We start from the raw sequence: 26334 nt of genomic DNA on the forward strand, positions 1-26334 counted from the left end.
TCCTCCTCCTCCTCCTCTTCCTCCTCCTCCTCCTCAGCAGCATCTCCAGGCCCTTTAAGGGTCTGCCCCTCCTACTCCCTGCCACCTGGGCACCTGCAGCCCTGTGATAGTCATTTCCTCCCAAGCCAGCCAGCCAGCTTCCCACCAGAGCTGCCTAGAAATCTGGAAGCTATTTTGAAATTTCCCTTTTTGAAAAAAAAAAAAAAAGTCCGAACTGATTAGTTGATAATTACATGTTGGAACATCTGCTGTGATTTGTTTTATTCTTTCTATTTTGGAAGATTGGAATACACTGAAGGTTTGCCTTCTGGAGTTGCCGGCCTGGCTCTTGGAGCGTGAGCAGACCTCCTGCTCCCAAGCACCTGGCTCGGCCCACAGCCCAGCTCCCAGGAAAAAAGCACAACTCTGCTGCCTGAAAGAACAGAGAAGCACTTTGGGGTCTATTTACCCAACCACAGCCTGGGAAAGGTTGAACCTCCCTTTGTCCCATGCGTCCAAAGTTTGGAGGTTTTATGAGGGTGCAGACCCAGGAGAACTGGCAGGTATGTCGAGACCCTGTGTTATAACCCCCTCCTCCAAGCAGACATCAGCTATGTGGTGGCCAGTTGCCTTCTGGGAGTTGCTTGGTTGTTGCCTGTCTCCTGAGGATAGAGGCACCCCGCACGGTCCAGCAGAGGTTTGCTATTGTTGGGCTGTTATTGGGGCCTGATTAGGTTTGTTCATGTCAGAATGCTGGCACCTCAATCCGCTCTACCTCTGCGCTCCGTGTTGCTGCCATCCCTGAGTGACTGCTTGGAGCCCGGAGGTGTTGCTGACAGGGCTGAAGACTTGCATGCCTGTTGTCATCTTTCTACCCAATTACCGTGTCTGAGATGCTTAGGCAGTTCTAGAGGCTTGGTGTGAGGGAAGGAGGAGGGCCAGCAAACCCAGTTGGATCTGGAATCTACCCTCAAGGGCTCCCGTGGATGCTGAACTCCCGTCCTGACTCCTCCTGACAGCAAAATGACCTGGAAATTTCAAGACACATAGACAGTATGTCTCTCCCTTTGGACTTCAATGGCTCTGTAGCACCTTTATATTTATAAAGTCCACAGTCTTTAACTTGGTATGCAGGGTTCTCCTAAACAGGAACCCAGCGTCCCTGACCAGCCCATCTCAGACTCCAGGCTTGTCCATACTGTATGAAATGCAGTTCTTTGAGCCTTTCCTGTCTTTTTTTTTAAATACATTTTTCCCCTTACAAATGCTGTGCCCAGGGTTAGAGAAATGGCTCAGTGGGAACAGTGACTGCTGTCCATGGACAGGAACCAGAGTCAAGCCCTCTAGCACCCATGTCAAAACCCTGGTAGGTGTGAGTCTGTAATCCCAGCACTGAGAGCACACAGGTGGATCCCAGAGGCTCACCGGCTAGCCAAGTCTACTCAAAACGGTGAGCTGTAGGCTCACTGAGAGATTCTATTTCAAAAACGGGGGTGCAGAAGTGTTGTGGAAGACAGCATGAGTCTCTGGGCTCCACACGAGTCCTCATTGATGGATACACTTGTGTACAAAGGTGCCTCCTGCTTCCTCTCTCCCTCCATCCTTCCCTCCCTCCCTTCCCCTCCCTACTTCCTCTTCTCCTTTTCTGGCCTCATTCCTGTCCTCCTCTCTTTCCCACTTCATCAGAAAATTCCCTGTTTGTTCCAAGTCTCTACTTAGATGGGAATTTCTCCAGCAATCCTTCCCCGAACCTTCCTAAACGTCTAAACGTTAGATGCTTTCCCTGTATGCCTCCAGCAGTCTGAAATCTCCCCAGGGGCTTCACTGCCTAGCCACTTAGCCATTCTCCTGACGGATAGGAAGCCCAGAGAAGGGCGGATAACCACCCATTGCTTATTATGCCGTCCCCGGCAACTAGCACAGTTGCATGGAATACCTAACATATGGCAGTGCTCTATAAATGTTGGAGAAGTAAAAGACTACAGAAATGAATAGACAGATGGAGAATCGCTCAACTTATTAGGGAGATGGCATTTGCACAAATAATACAATATCCGGAAGTGTTACGGCATGTGTATTAGACAGGAAAGACTACATTGTGCTGCAGTGACAACCAGCTCTGGAGTTCCAATCATCACTCATGGCTCTCAGGGGGCTGCAGAAATAGTTCACTCTAAAGAACTGCAGCCCAAGGAAGGCTCCCTCTCTGGGCTTCCACTGTTATGGCATGAGAATGAGGGCACAATAAACTTTGTACTTGCTCTTAATATGTCCTCTGTGAAGTGGCACGAGCCATTGCTGCTTTAATTTTAATGCCCAAAGCATTATCATGTGACTCTGATAAACTTCCAAGGGGATGGGGGTGGGGAAATACACTCTGGTCATCTCTGCAGAGGAGTGATAGAGATGTCTGCTGACCATCATTAATGCTGTTCATAGAAAATCTGGGAAGAGAGGCTGCTTCCAAATGAGTGTATAAAGTAAGACTTTAAGAACATGGTGACACCTCTTTGTAGCCAGGACTCCCAGTGAAGGAATAAGGACACCAACTCACCTACAAAATATTTGACCCAAACTGTGTCCTGCCTACAAGAAGTTCAGGGACAAAGATGGAGCAGAGTCTGTGGGAATGACTGACCCAACTTGAGACCCATCCTATGGGCAAGAACCAATCTCCGACACTATTAATGACACTCTGTTATGCTTACAAACAGGAGTCTAGCATAACTGTCTTCTGAGAGAGGCTCCGCCCAGCAGCTAACTGAAACAGATGCAGAGACCCAGTGCCAAACATTAGATGATGCTCAGAGCACAGGGAGTCTTGTGGAAGAGTTGGGGAGAAGAACTGAGGTACCCTGAGGAGATAGAGATTCTACAAGAAGACCAACAGAGTCAGCTAACCTGGACATTTGGGGACTCCAAGAGATTGAACTACCAATGAAAGAACATACACAGGCTAGACCTAGCCCCCCTATATGTAGCAGATATGTGTCTTTGTCTTCATGCAGGTCCCCCAACAACTGGAGTTAGGGCTGTCGCTGTCAACTGCCTGTAGATTCTTGTCCCCTGACTGGCCTCAGTGGGAGAGGATGTGCCTAGTTCTGCAGTGACTTGATATGCCAAGGTAGGTTGGTACGGGGGGGGGGGGCTTCCTCATTATCAGAGGAGAAGAGGAGGCGGGGTGCAGAGGGGCTCTGTGAAGGGGTACTGTGAAGGGGTACTGAAAGGAGAGGTATGGGCTTCATTTGGGATGCAAAGTGAATGAATGAATGAATGAATGAATGAATGAATAAACAAATAAATGGAAACAAAGTAAAAAAAAAAGGAAGAAAATAACAAGGTAGCAGTGGTTAGAAAGATGGCTCAGTGTTTAAGAGCACTGGCTACACTTCCAGAGAATCCAGGTTCGATTCCTAGTGCCCACATGGCAGCTCACAACTGACTGTAACCCCAGTCTCTGGGGATCCACTAAGAGCATATGGCACACAGACATAATATATACAGGCAAAACATCAGACACATAAAATAATCTGAACAAAGTGGCATTTGCTGTGGGCCGTGGAGAAGGATTAAGATTTAATCCTCTGAGTTCAGTGCTGAGCTACAAGCTTACATGCAAGGCAAGCATTCCAAGATCCCTAGTCCCGGCATCATTCAGATAAATAAGGCAAGGTCCCATCTGATAGTGGGCTTTTGCTCCTACAGGAAAGATGCACTCTGAATGTGTATAAATATTCATAAAATATGCATGACTGTGTTGTGCCCAATAAGAAGCTGAGCAGAGTGAGAGAAATCACTCCCATTTGGAAGTGACAGGCTGTGCTTCTTAGGGACGAGTGATGGGTGAGGTTTCAAGGGGGGAGACTTATGACCAAGATGGGGTGTGAATCGTGGCAGAAGAATCATGGTGGGGGAAAGCCATGGGAATGGCCATCACAGGGCTAAGTAAGACAGAAGGTCCCTGCAGGCTGGCTGCTGCCCTAGATGTCAGGACAGTAGCATGATAGAATGCACTGGAGTTGTTCTTGTGGACCGCATACTCAGATGCTGGGCTCTGTGCCCCAAGATCAGGATGCAGTCTGGATATGGGCATTTTATTGACCAATGTGTGTAAAGAATGCTCCTCAGTAATCTCTGTTTGGTGAATAAAAGGCGGAGAGTATAGGAAGGTGGAACTTGCAACTGAGTGGGGGAGGGTGTCTCAGGAGAGATCACTGGGGAGATGGGAGGAGAAAGATGAAGGAGAAGGGAAGAAGGCCAACACCATGACACCAGATGGACCATGAGCACATGGCCAAGAGAAGCTTGCCCTGAGTACACACAGGGATCAGAGGGAGATTCAGATGCCAGGCAACAGGACATTTATCTGGTTATTAGTAGACTAGTTGGGTTACAATAGCTCAGAACCTGCCCAGCACAGTGCTACCAGCTTGTTAATAAAATCTGGTATCTCTGTGTCTTTACTTGGGAGCTAAACGGGATAGAGTGGGCTACCCGATCCCAGCACAAACTTACTTCTATAGGGATGGAATGGGAAACTCCTAGAATCTGGAACTTTGTACTTCCAGAAACAAAGGTAAAGGCAATGAATGTCCTTGTCTTTTTTCATTTCACCAAAGTCTGCTGAGAGGTTTTAGGGGGCTGGAGAGATGGCTCAATCAGCAAAGCACTGTTTTTGCAAGCATGAAGAGTTTAATCCCCTGCACCCAAGGAAATGTCAGGCTCCTATTACACACCTATAACTTCAGTACTGGGGAGGTGGGTGCCTGGCCAGTCAGTTTAGCTGGATCAGCAAGCTATAGGTTTAATGAAAGATCCCGATTCATAATAGTAAGGTTAAAAAAACATCGAAGAAAGCACTTGATATCAACCTGTGGCTACCACTCATGCATACACATACGTACAAGACTCAGCCCTGGAACTCACCATTATAGGGCAGTGATCTTTAGAAGGTTCCTGTGAGCTTTACAACTTACTAAGTCCCTCACTCAGTATGAGCCTGGATCCTCTTGCTTCATGTGGGCTTAGTGGCTACTTCCTCACTTTCAGGGAGCAGACACTACCAGAGGAGCAAGGAAACCCTCTACTCTGATGCCAAGTTCACTTCAAGACACTTCTAGCTGTGTTGAGATATCTTACAGCAGGACTCAAGGCCAGCATGTACAAGGGCCCAGGAATGGGCAGGGCTAGGCCTGGTCTCTGGTTTTCCTGGATCCATCTGCCATTTTTGTCAACCTTCTTTCAGCCCTCTTATGACTTGGTCATTTTTTTTTTTTTTGTAGATCCATCCAGTCTCAAAATAATATGTCAACACAGGGTGTTGTGGTGATGCTGACGCCAACGAGGAAGACGGTGATGATGATTATAAGTTGCGTCTTGTCAGGCTTTATTTTGCTGTGTTTTGCTTTAGTTCGAATTGCTGCTGCCGAGGACTTATTTCCTGCAGCCAGTCTCCTGCCTCTCGCTCACTTCACACTTTGACTCATTGATTTTCCCTATTTCCCCAAAGACCTTTTGACACTTTGAAAAGTGTTTTACTTAGATACAATCCCGCTCGCTTACCTTGTGTTTTTTCCATTTCTCCTTTCTCTATTTTTATTAATAAGTCATAAAGAAAGTGTTTCCAGGCAAGCATCACTCACTGCGTAATAAAACCCAGGGCAGAGGACAGAGCTATAGTGAGAAGTAGAGGCTGGGGAGGCAGCTCTTTCCTGGTCTAAGAGTGGTGAGGGAGCCTTTACTTGACAGCATGCTTTGCACAGGTAGGCACGGAGGCAATAAAAGCAAAAAGCACTGTGCCATGTGGCTTTATGGGGCCACCAGAGTCCTCTTACCACCAGCCAAGAGACAGACATCTTTCTGGGAGGTGTCAGGGATACGCCTGCAATATCCTTGCATGGTTGTGTGCCTTGAAACCACAGTCACCATGGATGACAGAGTTGGGCGGTAGTGTTGTGAAGCCTCTGCTCTGGTTTCCACAGAGAAGCATGCTGACCTGAGGATAATGGTCCAGCCCAGAAGAGTCTGTTCCAAGTAGAGCCTTGATCATAACCGAAGTGAGATGAGCCAGGCAGTGGTGGTGCACACCTTTAATCCCAGCACTTGGGAGGCAGAGGCAGGTGCATTTCTGAGTTCGAGGCCAGCCTGGTCTACTGAGTGAGTTCCAGGACAGCCAGAGCTACACAGAGAAACCCTGTCTAGAAAAAACAAACAAACAAACAAACAAACAAACAAAAGATAACCCAAGTGAGAGCCTTCTCCACAGATTCCAGTTCTCCTCTACAGCATGAAGAGATGAATCCCAGAAGCCGCTGTGGTTTGATTCCTCCGTGATTGGTACCTTGGTCCTCGGGTGATGGTTTGAGGAATTTAGTTTAGAATGAGGCTCTTAGGTCACTGGGACATGGCCTTGCCGGGGACTTCAGACACTTAAGTCTTCTCTTTCTTTGCTACTAGCTCAAGATGCAATCAATGGCTCACCCCCCCTCCCATCCCACTGTGGTCATCTGAGGTGGCACAGCGGAGAAAGGGGGCAGTGTGAGTGCCGTGTTGTGTTCTCGAACCACCCAAGCTGAGCTAAAGAGGCCTTTCCCAACTCATACGCAGCTTGTGTCAGGTGACTTCTTACTAAGAAAAGCTCACTGACATGCCACTCCAAGTCATTTTCAGGCTGACCCTACTTGACTGCAGTGTCATAGACTCCACAGGCGACACCCTGCTGACCCCAGCCTTCTGCTCCCCTTGACTCCAGATGCACAAAACAAATTGTGAGACATTTCTCCCCCAGTGACTCATGGACCCTTGGGTTCTCTACCTCTTTTACAGTTCACATTGTTAGGACGTTCCTGGTAACTAAGCGTCGAAACCTCTGAGTTATTTTTCCTGTTCTTTTTCTCTCAGCAGCTACATTCTATGGCAAACCCTCCCTCAAGGGTTTGCTCCTAGTTCTTGAAATGGTCCTTCATTCCTGGCTCCACAAAAGACATTTTCCTACAACTCAAGCCAGATCATATTCAGTTTGAGTCTAAAAGCTAATGACTCCATGAGAAGGGAAGTAAGTCCTGGAGGTGAGACACTAAAGATTGAGAAAGAAGTGACCGTATACCAAATCTCACTCTGAGATTTCAATAGAGCTCAGTGAATGAATGAATGAATGAATGAATGAATGAATGGATGAGTGAATGAATGAGTGAATGAATGGGTGAATGAATAAGTGAGTAGATGAATGAATGAGTGAGTGAATGAATGAGTGAGTGAATAAGTGAATGAATGAATGAGTGGATGAACAAATGAGTGAGTGAATGAATGAATGAGTGAAAAGCTGAGAATGAGAAAGCTGAGCAATGAAGTGGAAAGGACACAGCCTTGCCAGTATTCTCAGCTCTACCATGCTCTGTGAGACTTCAGGGAAACGCGGAGCCACCCTGAGATCAGGATTCTTGATAAAGCTTCATTTAGTTGGAAAGGTTTGTCATGAGAACCCAGGAAAGACAAGTTAGAAGGAGCTACTTAAAATTCCAGAAGGTCATGTGTAGTGGAGCCCACCTGTAACCCTAGCACTCTGGAGGCCAAGGAAGGAAGACTGTGGGTTCAAGGCCAGCCTGAGCCACACGGTGATTTGAAGGCCAGCTTGAGTTTTATAGCAAGACTCTGTCTCAAGATGAGTAGATGAATAAATGAATGGATGAATCAAATGCTAAGCAAAGGAAAACTGCTTTTACATCATAATTCTAGTAAGAGTATAGGGGGCGCTTAAGTACCTGATATAATGCAAAGTGGGTGCTACCAAACCACTTATCTGTGGACCTGAGACTTCCTGCGTACAGAGTAACAGTGCGGGACCAAACTATCTGAAACACCTTCCAGTAGTCTCCTGGTGTCTGAGGCTCCACAGGGCCTCACGAAGACGTACTTCTGAGTATTTGAGGCTTCCTGTTCCAATCCTGGTTCTGCTTCTATCTACTAAGAAGGTCCACTCTCTCCTTCTTCCCACTGCATACATAGTACAGTTTTGATACATCAACCCAGGAAGTTCACTTTTCTATACATGCAATTAAGGAGCCGATTGGACTTTATTATGTTGGGGGGGGGGAGGGGCAGAGAGACTTAATTACCCCACAAGGCTGGCTCTGGTCCACACTCATCAAAGGGCTCATGTCCCTCAGATCAAAGCCCAAGGCTGGGTGCTGTGGCCAGCTCCTTGCTGGTTTCCAAAGTGGTGTGTTCCCAGAGACTAAAGCTCTCAGGCCACAATTCGGAAGAACTCTGGAAGGCCTTAGCCCCATTCCCTAGGATTTGTCCTCTTGGAGACAAAAAGCAAATGTAAACTGAGAAGACCCTCAGGAGAGCTGGGTTTCCTCTCTTGCATGTGAGAGGTTTGGGCTTGGGGATTTGAGATGGAAAATGTGAAAACAGCAGGCGTTGCTCTGGGGATTCCAAAATTGGGGCTGTAATCCACTGGCATTTGGGGCTATAAACTCCTGTCAACCCTCAACAACAAGCCAAGCACATAGCTGTAGACAGCTCAAGATGACACACAGTGTGACAACACAACAGCTTGGAAGTCTGCAAGTTACTGCTACTTGTGACCAGTGTGTTATTCATGATGACAGCAGCTGCCTTTGCCCAATCTTCTGTGTCTTCCTGTTGCTCATAAAAGACTTTCATTTTGTCAGCGGGCAAATGCTTACTATGGGCCTGTCACAGACCTCCCCAGAGTCCTTTTCACAGCCCTGAACTATGAATGAATATGAATGCTTCCTATTCTCTAATATTATTAATTTTCTCATCGCTGCTGCCATATTTTTACAGGAGAAACAACTTAAGGAAGGAAGGATTTTTGGCTCAAAGGAGACACTGTCTATCAGGGTAGGAAGCAGAGGGGGCAAACATTCTATACTGCAGGAGACAGACATGTATTTGAAGAGTTACATACAGGTATGGAAAGTACCATTTGCAGTATCACCTGGGAATACAATGTGAGTCACGAGTCCAGTTTAAAACCTAAGAGCTTAGTCAGTAAGGTGCTTGCTCGTCTTTCCTGAGGACCTAAGTCAGAGCCTCAGAGCTCATGGTTTTTTTTTTTTTTTTTTAAATACAGCTTGCAATCTCTGTATTGGGGAGGCATAGATATGTGTGCGTGTGTGTGTATGTGTGCAGATTTGTGTGTGTCTAAGTGCCTGTGTCTGTCTGTCTGTGTCTGTCTGTCTCTCTCTATATATACCTCTGTCTGTATGTGTGTCTGTGTGTGAATGTCCACATGTGCTCATGTGTGTGTGTCTGAGTGCCTATGTCTGTATGTCTAACTCTGTGTGTGTCTGTGTGTGTGTATCTATGTGTGTGCATGTGCATGTGTGCTCATGTGTCTGAGTGCCTGTGTCTGTATGTCTATGTCTCTGTGTGTGTGTGTGCATGTGTGTGTATGTCTCTGTGTGTACACATCAGAGAAAGAACTCCCAGGTTCTTTCCTGTTACCATGTGTAATCTGGAGATCAAACATGGGTCATCAGGCCCGTGTGCGGATACCTCTCCCCACCGAGCCATCTCAGCAGCTCTAGTCACTATATTTTAGAAAGGTCAAGTGAAATTGGTTAATTTACTTAATACTACATGCTACTTAGCTCAATAAACACAAGCATTTACCTTTCCAATTCACGACACTCGGTGTGCTTCAGCCTCCCCAGAGCCACATGTGGGTGGCTGAGGTTTGATTACACGGCACACACGCAGCAAAGGTATCTTTGGAGTGGCAAGACGGACACCACAGTGCCTAGCTGGATGACTGGGTTTCATTTAGTGGAGGGAAGAAGTGCTCCCTATTATAGTGGAGGATGGAAGGAGTGCTCCACAACCAGAGGGGAAAGCCAATGAGAAGCAGAGAGGAAGAAAGAGGTGTGCCCACAGATTAAGTAAGGAACACATGCAGAGTGCCAGGCACCGGATGGCAAAAGGAAGTTGGGAAGAGAGGCCTCATGTCTTTCTGCAGAACCTGAAGGACTCACATACAGTTTGAACTGTGAGTTACAAAGACAGAATGGGCAAGTCGGTAGAGACCAGGTGGGGGTAAAGAAGGCCATGGAATGCCATGTCAGAGAGGCAGTGTCCCTCAGGGCACACTGACCTGCTGCCGTTACAGAACTGGGAAAAACGAGAAAGGCTTTCAAACCCTTCAACTAGTGCTGCGTAAGGAGAGGACTCAGGCAGGAATGTGGGGCCCTAGAGAATGTCAGAGCCACTCGATGTCAGGGAGAGTGCCCACTTCACTGCCACCTAGCAAGGCATTTAGATGGTGTGGGGGAGAAAGGCACGGACTAATCCTGAGGGTGGAGACTACTGTGCCAGCAGCTAATTTGTCACAAGTTGACAGGGTATTGTGCCAGGCTTACCTTTCTGCTTGTGTATCCTGCTCTGTATACTGAACTTGCCACATTCCCTGCTTAGACTTCCTTGTTTTAGAAAACAGGACATTGAGTCTGACTTAACTTTCTATCGACCCTCTCCTGAACACAAGCCTTTGGCTCTGGTATGGTAACTGAATAAATAAACAACTAGTGTATTAAGTCAACACATCCTCATTTGTGTAGCTCAGATTCCTACTCCGTAAGAGTGTTGGGTTTTCTTCCCGCCATATTTTGAGTTCAAACCAGCAACATCCCTTACCTAGATATTGCTATAACCTCTTTCTCTGCCCACCTCCCCGCAACAAACATCTGCAGGGTTTGACTGAAATGTAAACCAGATGCTGATCCTCTGTGTGCTGATCCTCACCAGGCTCACATCTCAGTCGGAGAAAAGTCCACTGCATTTGTCTTGTTATTTCTAACTATTTATTTATGAGTTCATTCACTGGTTTATCTATGTATTTATTATTTCTTTATTTTAGTTAGCACACCAAATATAATGGATTCAGATCAGAGCGTTTTCTGGTGCAAATGGAGATGATTTCACCTTTTCCTTTCCTATCTGTACCCCTTTTATCTCATTCTCTTGCCTCATAGCTGTAATGCTGTATTAAATAAGCACGGGGACTTCGAACACCCTGTGTAGCTCCTGGTGCTGTAGAGAGGATGCTTTGGTTTTTCCTCATTACAGTATAACATCCGTTATAGGTTTGTCGTAGTTAGCCTTTATTGTGATGCGTTGCAGTTCTATTCATAGGTTGTTTTTTTTTTTTTCAGTTAAAACTTATTGTGAAATACTCGATAACAAAAACCATCACATATGGAAGCTAACCAGACTCAAAGTCTATACATCTCAAGGAATTTCTATAGCTAAAGTGGAGACTCTGAAGGGGTGGTTGTCAAGGGTGAGGAAGGACTGGGTGTAGGTAACAAACACAAAGCTAATTGTTTTTCTAGTTTTAACTCTGTCAAGAAGTTTTTGCTTTTGAGTGAAGGATAAGGGCATAAAACTATACTCAACCATGAAAGGGTAAAATCTAGTGTGAAGCCCCACAGTTTCAGAGTGGCCATTTTCTCTGCATTTGTAGTCTACAGAGCTTTCTCGTGAAGGGATGTGAACTTTCTGAAAACTCTTTCTTGTGTCTGTTGAGGTGGATGACCTTGTGATTTCTGTTCTGAAGTGTACTTTATCCACTTAATTGAGTATCTTTTAATTTTTGAGATTCTTATGTCAGGTATCCCCTGAATCCTTGGAAGGAAACATACTTGTGCTCTTGAATTCAGCTGGGGCAAATTTCATCAAGATGCTTTGCTTTTCTGTTTATCGGATGGTGGCTGTGTCCTTACAGGGGTTGGCATTAAAATAATGCTGGCATCACAGGTTAGTTCAATAGTTCTTCCTCTTTCTACTTTAGGTGGCTTGAGGAGCATCGTTGGTAACATTTAGCTAGAGTTAGAATGTATCCGTCAGTCTGTCTGGTTCTGGGTTTCTCCTTGTGGGAGATATTTTAGTGCGGTTCCAACTTCCTTGCTTGTTACGGCTCTATTTAAGTTCTTTGCCTCTTCTTGATTTAATTTTCGTAGGTCGTATGTATCTAGGAATCAAGCCATTTCTTCTAGACTTTCTTGTTTCTTTTTAAATATATTTTTTTTCAAAGCATTCTCTACTGATTCTGTGTATTTCATGGGGATCTGTGGCTACTGGTACCTTTTCATCTCCAGTCGTGTTAATTTGGGTCTTCCCTCTTTTTTGGTCAGTTTGACTTGGGGATTGTCTGTGTTCTTTAAGTGTTTGTTTGATGGTGTTTTTGTATGATTCCTTTTGCCTCCATTTCCTGTAAGCTCGCATGCCTGTTAACTTTCCTCTTCAACCCATGTTTGTTATGTCCCAAAGGCTCTGGTTAACTGTGGGTTCCTCTTCATTTGGCTCTAGGGATACTGTGGCCTCCTCCCTGACTCCTCCCAATGGTTGTTCAAGAGTGTTTTATTCAGCATCCATACATGTACATACTTTCTCTTGTTATTGATTTCTAGGTTGGTTTTGTCCACTACAATCTACTAAAATATAAGAAATTATCTTTTTTTCCCTACTAGTCAGGACTTGCTTTAAGGCCTATAATATGTGATCTATTTTAAGAGAAATTTCATTGGCTTCTAAGAATGTGTATTTCTAAGGTGCCAGGTGAAAAATTCTGTGAAGTCTATTTGATTGAAAACAGAGAATAATTCTGAAGTCTGTTGTATTTTTGTCTGGAAGATCTAGCTACTGCTGGGAATGAGGTATTAAAGTGACCTATGTCATTGTCCCTGTACCTATATATATTCCTTTATGTTCTATAATGTCTGTTTTGTACATTTGAGAGGGGTAAGCTGGTTCCTGCCATTGTGCTGTTTTCCTGCTTGGGTCAGTCATTACTGGCTCTTCTTGGTTCCATAGATTTATTTTACTTATTAATATGGTTGTGTGAAATCTGTATTTGAGTGTGGGTACATGTGTGCCATGGCAGATGTGTGTCTGTGGTGGTCAGAGGACAACTTTTGGGACTTCCTCTTCCAAATAGGATTCCTGGGGATCAGACTCAGGTTGTGAGGCTTTTACTAGCTAAGCAGTGTGTCACACACCCACCCCCTGCACCCCGTATAACCCCGCACTGGCTTTTTCTTCTTATCCTCGAATTTCCCTTCAGTGCTTGCAGGTTTGTTGAGCTGGGGACCATTGGTTGTTTCTTAGTTTTCCTCTGTTCACCTATTCCATTCTTGGCTCTTACACTTGAGATTACTGGGTCCCTCCTTTGGGTCTGGCATCCTCTTTTGGATATAACACTAGCTCGGTGGTCATAAATTACTTGAAATGTCTTTATTTCTTTTGTTTTTTTTTAAAAGATAGCTTTTCTGAATATAGTAATTCTTGTTGGCAGTTACTTACTTCCAAGGCTTGGAATACAGCACTCTTTGCTTTCTTAGCGTTAAGGTTTTCTGCTGAGATGTCTAATGCCATTGTGATGAGCTTGCCTTTGTAAGGGAGTTGGCATTCTCTCCTGATTCTTTTAATGCCGTTTCTTTGTTTTGTACTCTTAGAATTTTGACTGCAGTGTGTTGTGCTGGGGTTATTCTCTGGTCATGTCTATTTGGGGTTCTAAAAACCTTTTGTGCTTGAATATGCATTTCTTCCCCTAGATTTGGTAAATTCCTCTCTAATTTCATTGAATTTTCTTACATCTTTGGAGTCTTGTCTCAGTTCTTCTTTTATACCCTCGGATTCTTAGGTCTCTTCAGCAGACGTCAAAATTCTTTTAGCTTATGGCCATGCTTACTTCATTTTCTTTGTTGATAACTGGATGTAGTATTTCCTTAGCTGTCTCTTCCATCACTGATGCTTTCTTCCCTGGTTGACTACTGACTTCTTGGTGATTTGGAAGATTTTTAATTTAAATCACGTGTCTGCGTGTAGGTATGTGGATGAGAGTACAGGTGCCCACGGAGGCCAGAGGAGGTGTCAGAAGCCCTAGAGCTGGGGTTCCAGGTGGTTAGGAGCCACCTTCCCTGGTGCTGGGAACCAGATTCCAGTTCTCTGGATGCACGTTATGCTTTATTAACTGCCAGGGTCATCTCTCCAGACCTTTATCAGTGATGTTTATGATAGTGCTTTTTATTTGACTGAGGTTTTCGTTGCCAGCATGGTGTTGCTTTGTTTGCTTTGCCATGGTCTTAGTCTCCATGCTGAACTTCTCATCCATGCTGCTGGGTCTGTAGCTATGTCCTCAGTTGCTCGCTTCACTTCATTCATATGTTCCTTTGCTTCTGCTTTGCCTCACTGGTTATTTTTTGAATAACTTCAATTTCCCCACCCCATTTCAATCATTTGAATGTCACTGGAATTTTTAGTTAAGGGGTTACATAGTCTGGTGGGGGCGCCATGTTGCTTTCCTTCTTCATGTTCCTTACGTTTATGCTATAGTTGGTTATCGGTCTGTTTGGCTGTTCCTTGCAGTTTTATTTAACTATTTGTTCAGTAGGCATCCTTCTTTGGAGGGCTCAGTCTTCATTACCACTCATGGAAAAAACCCACTATATGCAACAAGAAGATACAGAACATAATACATTAAAATGACTACTATACCACCAGTGTCCACAGAATAAAAACTGGCAAAGACAATATGGAGTATGTTATAAAGTTAAAATTATTTAAGGTACATTTGAAAAACAAATGAATTAAATAACAAACAGGGTCATGGAAACAAAAAAAGACATTAAATATATGGTTAGATAGAGGAAGGGAAGAAAAGCATCATGGGTGAGAATGACAGGAACAGAGACAGGAGAAAAGGGAAGAGAGGGAAGAAACTTGGCAACACAATGAGGAAAAAAATTCAGATGACGTTGGATACATGTAAGCAGAAGGGTGAAAAATTAAAGTCATGAAAGTTTTTTTTTTTTAAAGTAAAATACTAGCCAAGGTACAATAGAAGAAAAAGAAGAAGAAAGTAGAGTAGTCTAAGAAGGTGAAGTACAACAAACAGCTTCCTTCTCTGAACGTGGACTCTTTCTGGCTTGTGGGACAGGTGTGAGCTGAAGTCAGCGTGGCCTGTCTTTCCTACTTTAAGCTGGTGCTGAGCCTAGAGTAGTCAGAGATGTCCAACCCTGCTGTCCTGCTGTCTTCCTTCTAGAGCCTTGCCTCCTTTGAGCACCAGGGGCATCCTGTGGCCACACTTACTTAGCTTCACAGTCCATGTTCCCTCTCCTTACAGTAACTGATGCACCAGACGCTTAGTATCTCAAGTGTGTTTGGAGGTTAGGGATGAAAACTCATCACTGAATCTGTGTGTGTGTGTGTGTGTTTAGTGGGGCAATCCATGTGCTTTCAAAGCCTGCTCAGCATTAAGCACTCTGCTGGAGAATGACACTGTAGAGGTCAGTTACTACAGGCGACTGCAGAATTCTCTGTCCCATTGGCAAGGAACCTTGTGGCAGGCAGGAGGTATAAGAGGCTGGGCACTCTGACCTCATGCTTGGGGTGCTCAGGCTCTGGTTATCCTCAGGCGATGGACTTATCTTTTAGCCTCAGAATGTACACCTGAGGTTTTTGCTATGTTCCAGCTTGGCTCTCATCTTCCCCGTGACTGGTCCTTAGAGTGTCTTCCACTCTGGGTCTGTGGTAGGCTAACTCCAGGCCCATTGATGTGTGATTGTTTCTTGTTATCAGGTCTCCAGCATAGCTTGGCTTAAAATAATACATTCCTTTCAAGATGGTACCCAACTGCAGCAATTTGAGAATTGGTGAATGACAGAAGAGATGGATTCTCCAGTGCTGGCCTATCACATTAGGGGCATCTTCTGGCCACACTTACTTAGCCTTGCAGTCATGGACCAGGCAGCTCTCCCTAGGGTAGCTCATGCTTTAGACATCTGTTATTTCCCAAGCGTGCTTGGGAGTAAGGAAAGGAAACCTGGCTGGATAGAAAACCCGACTGGATTTGAGACTTGCTAGAACAGTAGGCTTATCCTGTGTGTAGGACTTTTCTGTTTTCACCAGGGTGGGCTAGTTTTCCATGAAGCTTCTGATTTTCTTCTCATTGCTTAGGGGTCACTGATGGAGATGAATGCTGTCTCCTCCTCCCTCAGCCTTTGTCCTCCTGTTTCTCAATACTTCCCAGCTGTCCATCTTCCCCTCCGTGATTTCCAATGCTTCTCCAGTCTTTCTCTCTGTGGAATGGAGTTCATTCTCTGCTGTCTTCTCCTTTGCTACATCAAGGCAACTTTCAACCTTCCATCTTCCTCCTGCCCTTATTTCAAGCCATCTTTCTTACTGTGGCTGACAGGGACAGGCTGGGCTGGAGGTGATCTCCCTTTCCACTTCCATTATCTTTGTGACATTGGCTCCTGCTCATCCTCCTCCATCTACGCTGCCATTTTGCTATTTTTCAAACATGCCGAGGATAACTCCTCCTTACAGCCTTTGCATTCATTGTTACCTCGTCCCAAAATGTAGTGCCAAGATCCATGTATGACTTACTCCCTCACAGGCCTCAGAGCTCGCTCCAGTGCGAGCTATCATCTCTGGAAGGTGTGCTATCCAAACTGAAGCCTGGCTCACTGCATTGCTGGTTCTCATTCTTTCTTTTAAATCTTACATCTATCTATCTATCTATCTATCTATCTATCTATCTATCTATCTATCTATCTATTATATGTATGTATGTGGGCATACATGTACTGTAGTGTGCCTATAGATATTAAAAGACAGCTCAGGAGTCAATGTTCTCCATCCTTCCATGATGCTGGTCCTAGGGATTAAACTGAGGCTATCAGACTTGGCAGGTAATGGATTTATTAATGGAATATCAAGTGCTCATTGATGGACCAGTCAAAGTATCCCTGCTTCAACAGTGCAACATAGATAAACTATTTTTTTTCTCCTCTTCAGGGCAGGGATAAGGTGATGGTGTAAACCCTTTTAGAATTGGCTTTCTCCAAGGCTGCTAGGACACACCATCTGCCTAACACAGGCAGCCAGTCTTAGCCTCTCTCTTCCACCACAACAGCAGCTGTTGGAGTTTACCAAAAGTTCGACACTTTGAAAGCCCCATCCTTAACACCTTATAACGTTCAACAGTCACATTTTTATCAGCCTGGTCATGACATTGTCCTTCCGGCCCAAGGACCATATTTTCTAAGAAAACAAGCTTCTTCAAAACACACAGTCCTTCTGCCAAGCAGGCGAATGCTACATCATCTGTGGTGGACGCCAGCATTTAGGAAGGAATAATTTTCTTTCATCTGTTCAAGTAAATCTTTCCCCAACACTTGTAAAGCTGATTGCTGCCAATCTAGTGGAGCAAACACAGCCATTTAGAGGGAAAGGCATTCGTAACCAGAAGATACTTAGAGCATTTAAAAGAGGGTGGACTCTTTTTCTGTTCTTATTTTCTGCCAGGTTGCGGGTTTTTTTTTTTTTCTTCCCTCTATCCACAGCATTCATTAACTCTTCTGGTTTTGAGGAGGGAGGTGGAATATATTCATATGACTTTCATTGCATAGCATAATGAAAGTATGCTGAGATAACATGCTGTCTATACGTACATACACATGTCAGCATATGTATGTATGTATGTATGTATGTATGTATGTATGTGTGTGATACTTACTGTATGCTTGCGTAGATGATGTACATATGTAATGCACATGCAGCTTTTGGACATAGCAAGAGAGAAAGAGGAACGAGAATCTCTCCCTTTGAGCTCATTTCCTTTCATCGCTGTCCAGACATGAAAGGAGGCAGTGCAGACATCTGCTAAGCTCCATCCTGGCCCCGGTGCTCATTCCCCATATCCGATGCACCAGGCATTGCTGCTTTTACCTCTTGCAACTCAAACATGGGAAAAGAGGAGGGGGAAAAAAAAGAAATAAAATAAAACACTTCCTCCAAAGAGCATAGCCACGGGAATCGCAGGACTAAGAGCAAATAATGATTTCCTTCTCGGCTTTTTAAGTAAACACTGCCGCACAATGAGCTATCGGGCAGGACAGGTGCAAAATAATAGACTGCTTTTCTGGCCTCCTCAGCCCCCATGGGGCCACTGCTAACTGCATCGGGTACTCAATTTTCTTTTGTTATTTAAAAATGTGTTTGTGGATTCCTGTGGGGGTGGGGAAGGAGGGGGCAGAGCCCTGATCTAGAATCACCAAGAGGATTTATATTTTTGCTTTATTAATGGAAAGCTACCTGCCGGTGCCAGGGTTTGTCTTCCTGGGGAGGCTTTTAATGCATCTATCCGATGCAATGGGGCTTGGGAGGGAAACACCATTTTCATCAGCATCCTGAGTCTTATGGAGACGGTCAGCACAAGATACTTGGAGCAGCTTCCCTAGGCCTCAGTTTCTCACTCAATAACAAGAAGACGGGATACTTTTCTCACCTGTCTCAGGGTGTTTGTTCATGGCAAAATGATTTTAAACCTCACGGTGGCCTTGGAACACCACAGCTCATCAAGAGGGTAAAGGGGCACCGGAGGGAACAACACAGCAGAGGTTCCACTTCGGAAAGGTTTTATTCGATTGGGTAATTAATCCTTTCTCATTCTCCCATTTTTAGAGCAGTCCATCACTTCAGATAAAGCTAAACACAATCGCCGGAGCATCTGGCAGGAGGGGACCCCAGAGCTTGTCTCATTCAGAGCCTCGCCTCCAGACTCAGGATCTCTGTGGCTGTGATGGAGTTGGGCCTTCACCTCCTATATTCCTCAGAAGCACCAGTCATTTTCAAAGGACAAGTCTAGGATAGAGAGAACCTGCAGCCTTGAGCAATGATTTTGGAAGATATTGTATTATTATGGTAATTACAAATTCTATAGACCATCTCGAATTTGCTCACCTCCTATCTGCCAAGAAAATAGTAGTCATGCTTTTAAAGATTAACTATATTTTTAGTTGTGAGGATATGTGTGCAGGTGTCTGAAGAGACCAGAAAAAAGTAGCATGCCCCATGAAATTAGACTGGCAGATTGTTATAATGCCCAACATGGGTACCAGGAGCCAAACCTGGGCTCTCTGCAAGAGCAGTTGTGCTCTGAAAGGATGGGCCATCTCTCCGGCCTATCAGATTGATCCTTGCCATCTGCAATCTGCAATGGGTCGCATAAGGATGCTCCCCCATTCCACATCCAGCTTCCTCTCTGAGGTTTTTACTGCAACACCGCAGGAACTGCCTTGAATCGTGAGCATTGGAGAGGCTTCTGTTGTGATAGAAGTCTACAAAGAAACCTTCCTCTCTTTCCAGAGCCTGGATCAGTAAGCAAAAGCTAAGGGACTGGAGAGGTTCTCCAGGTCTAAGCTGAGTACACTCTGCTTTGGCTTTAGGAGCACCTTCCCCTTGGAAGTTCCGGTCCTCCAGGGGCTGCTCCATCTCACTAATCTCACCTCGAGGTTGTCAGAGCTTTTGATGTGTGCTGTGACTGGGAGGCTAATGTCTGCTGAGTCAGCGTCCACAGCAGCTGAGGTCCAGCTAGTCCTCCACATTGTCTTCCCCTGTTTTGTTAGGCCTTGGACCACTGCTTTCTTTTCTCCTCAGGATGATCCCTGGGAAGATGATCCCACACTATCTAGAAATCCAGATTTGTTATTTGTCATTTGGTTGCAAAACTTTGCTCAATTTTCTCTTCACTGGTCCACTTCCTGGCTTCTGTGGGAATGATGTATTAATTCATTAGCATTTATTAACAACTGCCCAATTTAGTTGAATAAATTACCAGAAACTGTGGCTTCTAGTTCTAAGGCCAGGGACACTTTGACAAAGAGAAAAGGGAAGGGTTCAAGGACATGTCGAGAGCTGAGAGCAGTGCCAGGAGAGGTCCCAGCAGTGGGTACCCGGTCAAGGTCTCTGATTACCTGGGCAGAAACAGGACAGTGACACTGCTGGGGATGGGGTGGCACAGTCCACAGGATACCTGTCCATCTGTATGACAGACACACAGTTAGCTAAAGACAAACTGTCCACCTTACAGTTTGTGTGTGAATATATCTTTTCCACTAGGTGGAGTCACGGGAGAAGAGAATTTCAAGACAGGAAAACATTAAGAATACTGAAATATCAGGAAACTGAGACTTTAACATTGATTTCTATTTTAGCTTATTGTATTTTAGTTTAGATACAATGTCTTGTTATGTAGCTCAGGCTGACCCTGAATTCACTATGTGGCCCAAGTTGCCCTTAAATTTGTAGTCGTTTTGCTTCAGCCTCCAAAGTCATAGGTGTGTGTCACTTTACTCAGATGAGAGCTGGATTTTGCTGGTGTTTCTGTAATGTCCTACCTATGTACTAAGTCATTATTTAACCCCCAAGCCAGAGTTTCCTTATCTCAGGAAAGGCAGCGATGATAATTCATAAAATTATTTTGATTATACCACGAACAGAAACTTGAAAGTACCAGCGTATTGGTGGTTAGCTAATGTTGGATATCGTCTTAAACACTTAGGGCTACTGTGATGTAGTCCTACAAGAAGGTGGCTTAAAGAGATGGCTCAAAACAAGCTTCTCATAGTTCTGGAAGCTTCAAGGTCAAGGTCAAGGTCCCCACATGGCTGAGGTCTGTTGAATGGTGTCTTCAGAGCCAACAGGCTGATTGCCTCTCTGGTCTCATATAGGAGAGATCAGAAGAAAGCAGCTGGCTCCTTGCTGTCTTTTCTTCTAAGAAGAAACTCTCACAAACTAATTACTTCTAAAGTCCTAATTTCAAATACCATCACACAGGGCATTCAACTTCAACACGTGAACCAGGGAGACAAAAACATTTAGACAAAACCAGATACTGTTGTTTCCCTCAACCTCCCCAGTTGAAGGACTCTCGGCCTGTAGTTCTCTCAGAGAGTATTTCAGAATGATTCTTTCACCGAGCCCATTCTGATATTCCTAATATCAACTGCACCCCTGGAAGTGTTTCTTTAAAAATGCCCTTAGCATTGAGGATAATTTAGGTGGCCCCTTAGACATATACAAGAAAAACAGTCAATATCTAATGTATAACAGAAGAAAAATAAAGTGTTCAATAAACCAAATAAACATTTACAGAAACAAACACTAGGCTTGATTGTAATAAACATCGAGGTAAAAGACTATTAAATTGTATTCTATTTTGAAAAATGAAAAAGGCTTAAAAATATGAACAGAGAGTCTTTCCAAGGATCTGGGCCAGGGCAAGCTACCCATCTGCTGCTCACAGGGGTATAAAGAGGTAGAATCTCTCCAGTATGTACTGTCACAATAGGAAGCAACAGGCTCAGTGCAAAAGGTGAATTCACAAAGCGTAAAAATGTAGTGTAAGATGAAGTCGAGGTTTCAAATGAACAAAGCGTGGATGAATGACCCATGGGTGGAGCTGAGACACCTGAACAACCATCTGATAAAATATTCATTTGGATCTCTATCTTGTCACTTATGCCAAAATGAACTCCAGGTGGGTCACAAACAGGACAAAAGGAATCCGTGAAGGCCCTGGGAGAAAGCAAGGGGGCCATCCGTTATGATCTGAAAGTGAGGAAAGCTTTTTTATAAAGATGACTTCATTTTTGTTTCCATAAGTATATAATTTATTAGGTGCTAAGCAGCCAGAAAAAATATTATCATGTGAAATACAGCCCAAGCTGTGATAATGACTAATACTTCCATGAGCAGATTCATCGGCCGAACTCATGTCATTTCTGATTCCAAGATGCTTTTACGATACTTTCCACAGGGAAATCCATGCAGGCCCAGGAGGCCGAGGCTCCCTCAGTTCTAAGCCTGGACTGGACACTGGAGTAAGAAAATTTTACTTTTCCTATTTCTTATTTTTGTTAGTTTTGTTTGTTTGTTCTTGCCTGTAAATACACAGAGAACGGCAATATGGAAAAAGAAAGGAAAACGATTTTCTCAATGTTTTTCAGTTTTTAAAGAATCTGAGACCACACTGGGGTTTTAATTTTGTTTTTAGAAAGAGCATCCTGTGAATATATTGTATATTGTAGACCTCCTCCAGTAGTTTCTGGGGCAGTATCCTATAACCAGAACCTTCGTTGCTGCTGCAGCAAATGGACCAGTGGCCTCACTAAGTGAGATGGATAAAAACTCACATTATTCTACGTTAAGTTCTAGACTACAGGACTTTCCTATTGAATGTATGAAAACTCTTAGCTTTCAGAGCATGGTGGGTAGGTGAAAGACAGCTTGTATTTAAAGAGTGTCTGTCTATCAATAGAAGAGGAGCAGCTACTCACTAGGAATTGAGAGAGGATATGAGCAGTCCACAGGAAGGGAAATACACATGGCTTTCAGATGAGCAGAAAGGTCACTGATCCCATTGCTAATGAAAGACATGTAGAGAAAAGACACTCTTCTCCATGTACCACCAGAGCAAACATCTCAAGTGGGACGAGATGTTGGCGATGAGTGTGGGGGAAGCCATACTTTTAAGTGTCGCTGGTGAAGACGTCTACAACTGCTGAGGTGGGCTTTTTACCAAGTGTGGCGTTTTGAATGTGAATGTCTCCCACAGTCGCCAGCATTTGAACACTTGTTCCTCAGCTGATGGAACTGTTTTGGAGAAGTGTGGCCTTTCTGGAGGAAGAGGTCACTATGGGCAAGCTTTGAGGGTTTAAAGGCTTGTTCTGCCCTCGGTTCCCTAGCAACATATATAACCAGGTGTGGTGGTACATGCGTTCCTTGGCTACACAGTAAGTTAGAGGCCAGACTGGGCATATGAGACCTTAGTTTTAAAAATTTAGTTCCACATCAAGGAGCTTATTTTAGCTCATACTAATGATAGGGCACTAGTTAAGTGTGTCATACAAAAACATAGCACCTAGAAGAATGTGACTAGCCTTTATGAACTGATATAGAGCAATACTAAAAATCAGTTGACAAACAAAAATCAACCAAAGAAACAAACATAGCTCTGAGTTCAGCTCCTCAGCACCAGACGCTGCAGTGCTGGGGAGAGAGAGGCAGGAGGGTGTGGCTGGCCATCGACTCTGCCTGAATCAGTGAGAGACTTGGTTCTTCCCAAAATAAAACAGAAACTAATTGAAGAAGACACCCAACACTGACCTCTGATCTCCACACACACACATGTATATACGTTCACATACATCCTCATACATACATTCCTATGAATACACATATACATACCCTATACAAACAATATGGATAGACTGGGTTTATTACAGTAAAACTTGTGAGGGAGAAAATTTTTTAATAAAATTTCCATTTAAATGGTCACAGGTATGAAAGGTAAGACTGTCCTTGGGTAGGGAAGTTAAGTGGCAGGAACACAGAAATATCAGGTAGATATTTTCAGCATGTATATATATATATGTCCTCCCCCCTTTGCATTTTTATTTTGGTTCAATTGCTAAGGCATAAGAGAAGATGACTTAGTTACATCAAGATTTAGAGGCCCAATCTAAACAGCAAGCCATAGTGGTTTGAGTAAATAAATTATGATATGTTTATAACAGACAATCATGAAGGCATCAGAAATGAACTTAGGGAAGGACGCTTATACACATGGTGAATAGTTTATGTTATATGGGTAATTTTAAACATGAACTAGAAGATGGAACGTTGTTATATCTGTAAAAAGAAAAACATAAAATGATGTATGATCAAATAAGGAAATATATCTAGGAAAGGACAAGAAGTATCTGAACAAAAATATCTTCTTCCCAAATTTCCTTGTGTTCGTGCACGTGGGTTCTTCAGGATGCTGGGTGCAATGATGTGTACAGAATATCATGGTTCTGGTACTTACGGAGTATAGTCTAGCAGGGGAGACACCAAATGAGGAGAGAGAAAAGAGAAATGAGAAAGAATGACAAGAGTTGGTTGGACAAAGCATCCCTGGAGAGCTGCTAAAAACGTGTCTACAAGGGAGGATGGGGAACTGGGCAGATGGAGCAGTGGGTGGGATCTGTCATGGAAAAGGAGGGGAACCAGTGAACGCATAGCATGTGATGGGGAAGAATGGAACCAACGGAACCAATGGCACAGAGCCCAGGCACGGAGCCCAGGCATGGAGCACACAGCACGGAGCACACAGCACGGAGCACACGAGACCTTAGGGCTACAGCGAGGAACTAAGACTTTATTCCTGATGTAGCAGCTTCAAGAGTTTGGCTGTTGCCAAACCTGCATCTCACTGAAGGCCACATGTTTGTCTTTTTTCTACTTTTAAGATTCCCACCATCCGCGGGGTCTGAAAGTTCACCATGCCACGTTCGTGAGTCGATATCTGTCTTCTTGTTTTGTTTGGATTGAAGGACTCTTGAAACTGTCTTTAAGCATTTCTGGAAAATTCTCAGCCTCTGTTGCTTCATACATTGTCTCAGCCTCATTCTCCTACCCGTGTAAATCTTGAATTAAAGACCAGGTCTGTTTCTTCACTCCCAATCCCTCTTATATGTCTTCCATCAGGGGTAGTACTCTCTAGATACTGAGTGAGCTTCTGTTTCACCAATTCCTGTTTGCCATTAAAACCCATCAGCTCAGCCACTATTACTCTAGTTGTCATTTCTAAAAATCTTATTTCCATCTCAAATACCCTAGGTTGTGCCTTTGTAAGCCCCCATGAAAATATTTTAAAATCTTATTTACCTTTGAGCAAACACATCTTCCATAATGCTTCTGTTAACTCAGTATGGAGCCGGTGGCTTGATTCTTTTCTGTCTGTTGTTTAGAATGAATTATCTCTCCTAATTTTCAGTTGTACCTTGGTATTTTCAACTGTGCTTTACTCATTGCCCTTGAACATTATTTTTGAGACATCTCTGAAACCTAGGAGCATTTTCTAAACGGACGAGTTGGGTTTACTTTTGCCCTCATGTACTTCCAGAGTTTGGCCATAGTGAACCAAATTCATAGCAATGAATGGCCTTTTCAGTTCCAAAGAATTTAATTAATAAATTTAAGAATTTATTAATTAGACGACCATTTTGTGCTTATAATGTCTAGGGGAGAGATTATTTTCCGATGTCCTGATCGTCACAGAGCTAAGAACATGTTTTAAACTCCTGAGATGGCAATCCAACATCTGCCCTTTGATATACCCTACACGCCGCCCTCAGCTTTCTGTAGAAGATGGCTATCTTTTTGTTTTGTTTTGTTTGGGTTTCTTTGTGTAGCTCTGGCTGTGCCAGAAATCACTCTGTAGATCAGGCTGGCCTTAAACTCAGAGATCCACCTGCCTCTGCCTCCAGAGTGCACCACCACTGCCTGGCTGAAGATGGGTATCTTATTGCACACCCGCCCTTGAGACTTTTAGGGATTTGATTCTTGTTTCCATTCTCTTTGTGAGCCTGTGACTGGCTGACCCATTTCAGGAAATGATGAAGGAACTGAACTCACTATTTGACTATCTGGATTCTTAATTTCCTTTACCTTTTGATGTGGTTGTTCCTTATCATATAATTGGTAATTCAATGTTTTTAAATGAAAGTTTTAAAAACACTCTTAACTTTTAGTTATTGTCAGCACAGGGTTTGCCAAACAACTGAGCTGGCCTTATTTTCAGAAAAAGTTAATTCTGAGGGCAGGTGGGAGCCACTAAAGGAAGGCATTAGACAAAAGAGAGGCATGCTCCAGTTCACACCTCTCCTGACTGCTGGAGGCTGGGAGGGAGCATCACCTCTGCACCTGTGCCAAGCCACAGCAGATAAGTGTTGGGCTCAGCTGCCCCACATTCATCCCCTTGGGACTGGCTTACCTATACCCTCACCAGAGTCAGCTCCACTGTGCTGTCTGGATGAGGCACAGTGCCCACTCTCCGGAGTGCTGTAGCAGGTGAGAGATGAGGCCAGCTCTCCAGAGTGCCATTGCAAGTGAGGGGCAGGAACAGCAGCCCCTGGACATTCTTATGGTCCCCAGTAGCTGCCCCAACAAGGGACAGCCCCATGTTCTCTAGTGGTAAGATGAGCCATGGACATCAACCCCTGCCCCTGTGTAGCGGTAGACCCAGCCCCCACCATGGCCCCAGGTGGCAGGGCTGGCCACTCATAACACTCTCCATCTTCAAGTCTCCAGTTCCATTTCTTCATCATGCTCAGGCTGCTCCTCTCCCCTCTCTCTCTCCCACCTGACCACCACATACCCACACATTATGGCAGCTCATGCTGCAGGCTAGCTACATAGCTGGCAGGGCCCTGGATGACATCCTCTGTCCACTCTGCATGGCACGGTGGCAAGCAGGTGTCTACAGCCCACCTGTGCTGTGTGTAGAACAGCAGACCTCTGATCCACAGGTCTCTATCTGTCTTCCTCCTCTAGCTCTGCACTGCCTGAATTTGATTTAATTTTTCTGAGCCCTAGGCATAAACCATCTTTGGCCACCAAGCTAGGATGAGCAAAGGAGTGCCACTTGCTCTGCCCCTGACTGATATAAGAACAATTCCACCAACAAAGGTGTCTCTTTGCCCATTGGCGGGGGGGGGG

General features: G+C 44.4%; 1 long non-coding RNA gene and 1 pseudogene across 1 annotated transcript in view; both read right to left on the reverse strand.

The window, feature by feature from the left end:
• The window catches only part of LOC114635013, an 85573-nt gene that overhangs the window by 33151 nt on the left and 26088 nt on the right, over positions 1-26334 (reverse strand). The gene's annotated exons all lie outside the window — the stretch shown is intronic.
• Positions 26199-26331, reverse strand: LOC114635162 (annotated as a pseudogene).

The sequence above is a fragment of the Grammomys surdaster genome, unplaced genomic scaffold, assembly GCF_004785775.1.
Source record: "Grammomys surdaster isolate TR1022 unplaced genomic scaffold, NIH_TR_1.0 1164, whole genome shotgun sequence".
Classification (NCBI taxonomy): Eukaryota; Metazoa; Chordata; class Mammalia; order Rodentia; family Muridae; genus Grammomys; species Grammomys surdaster.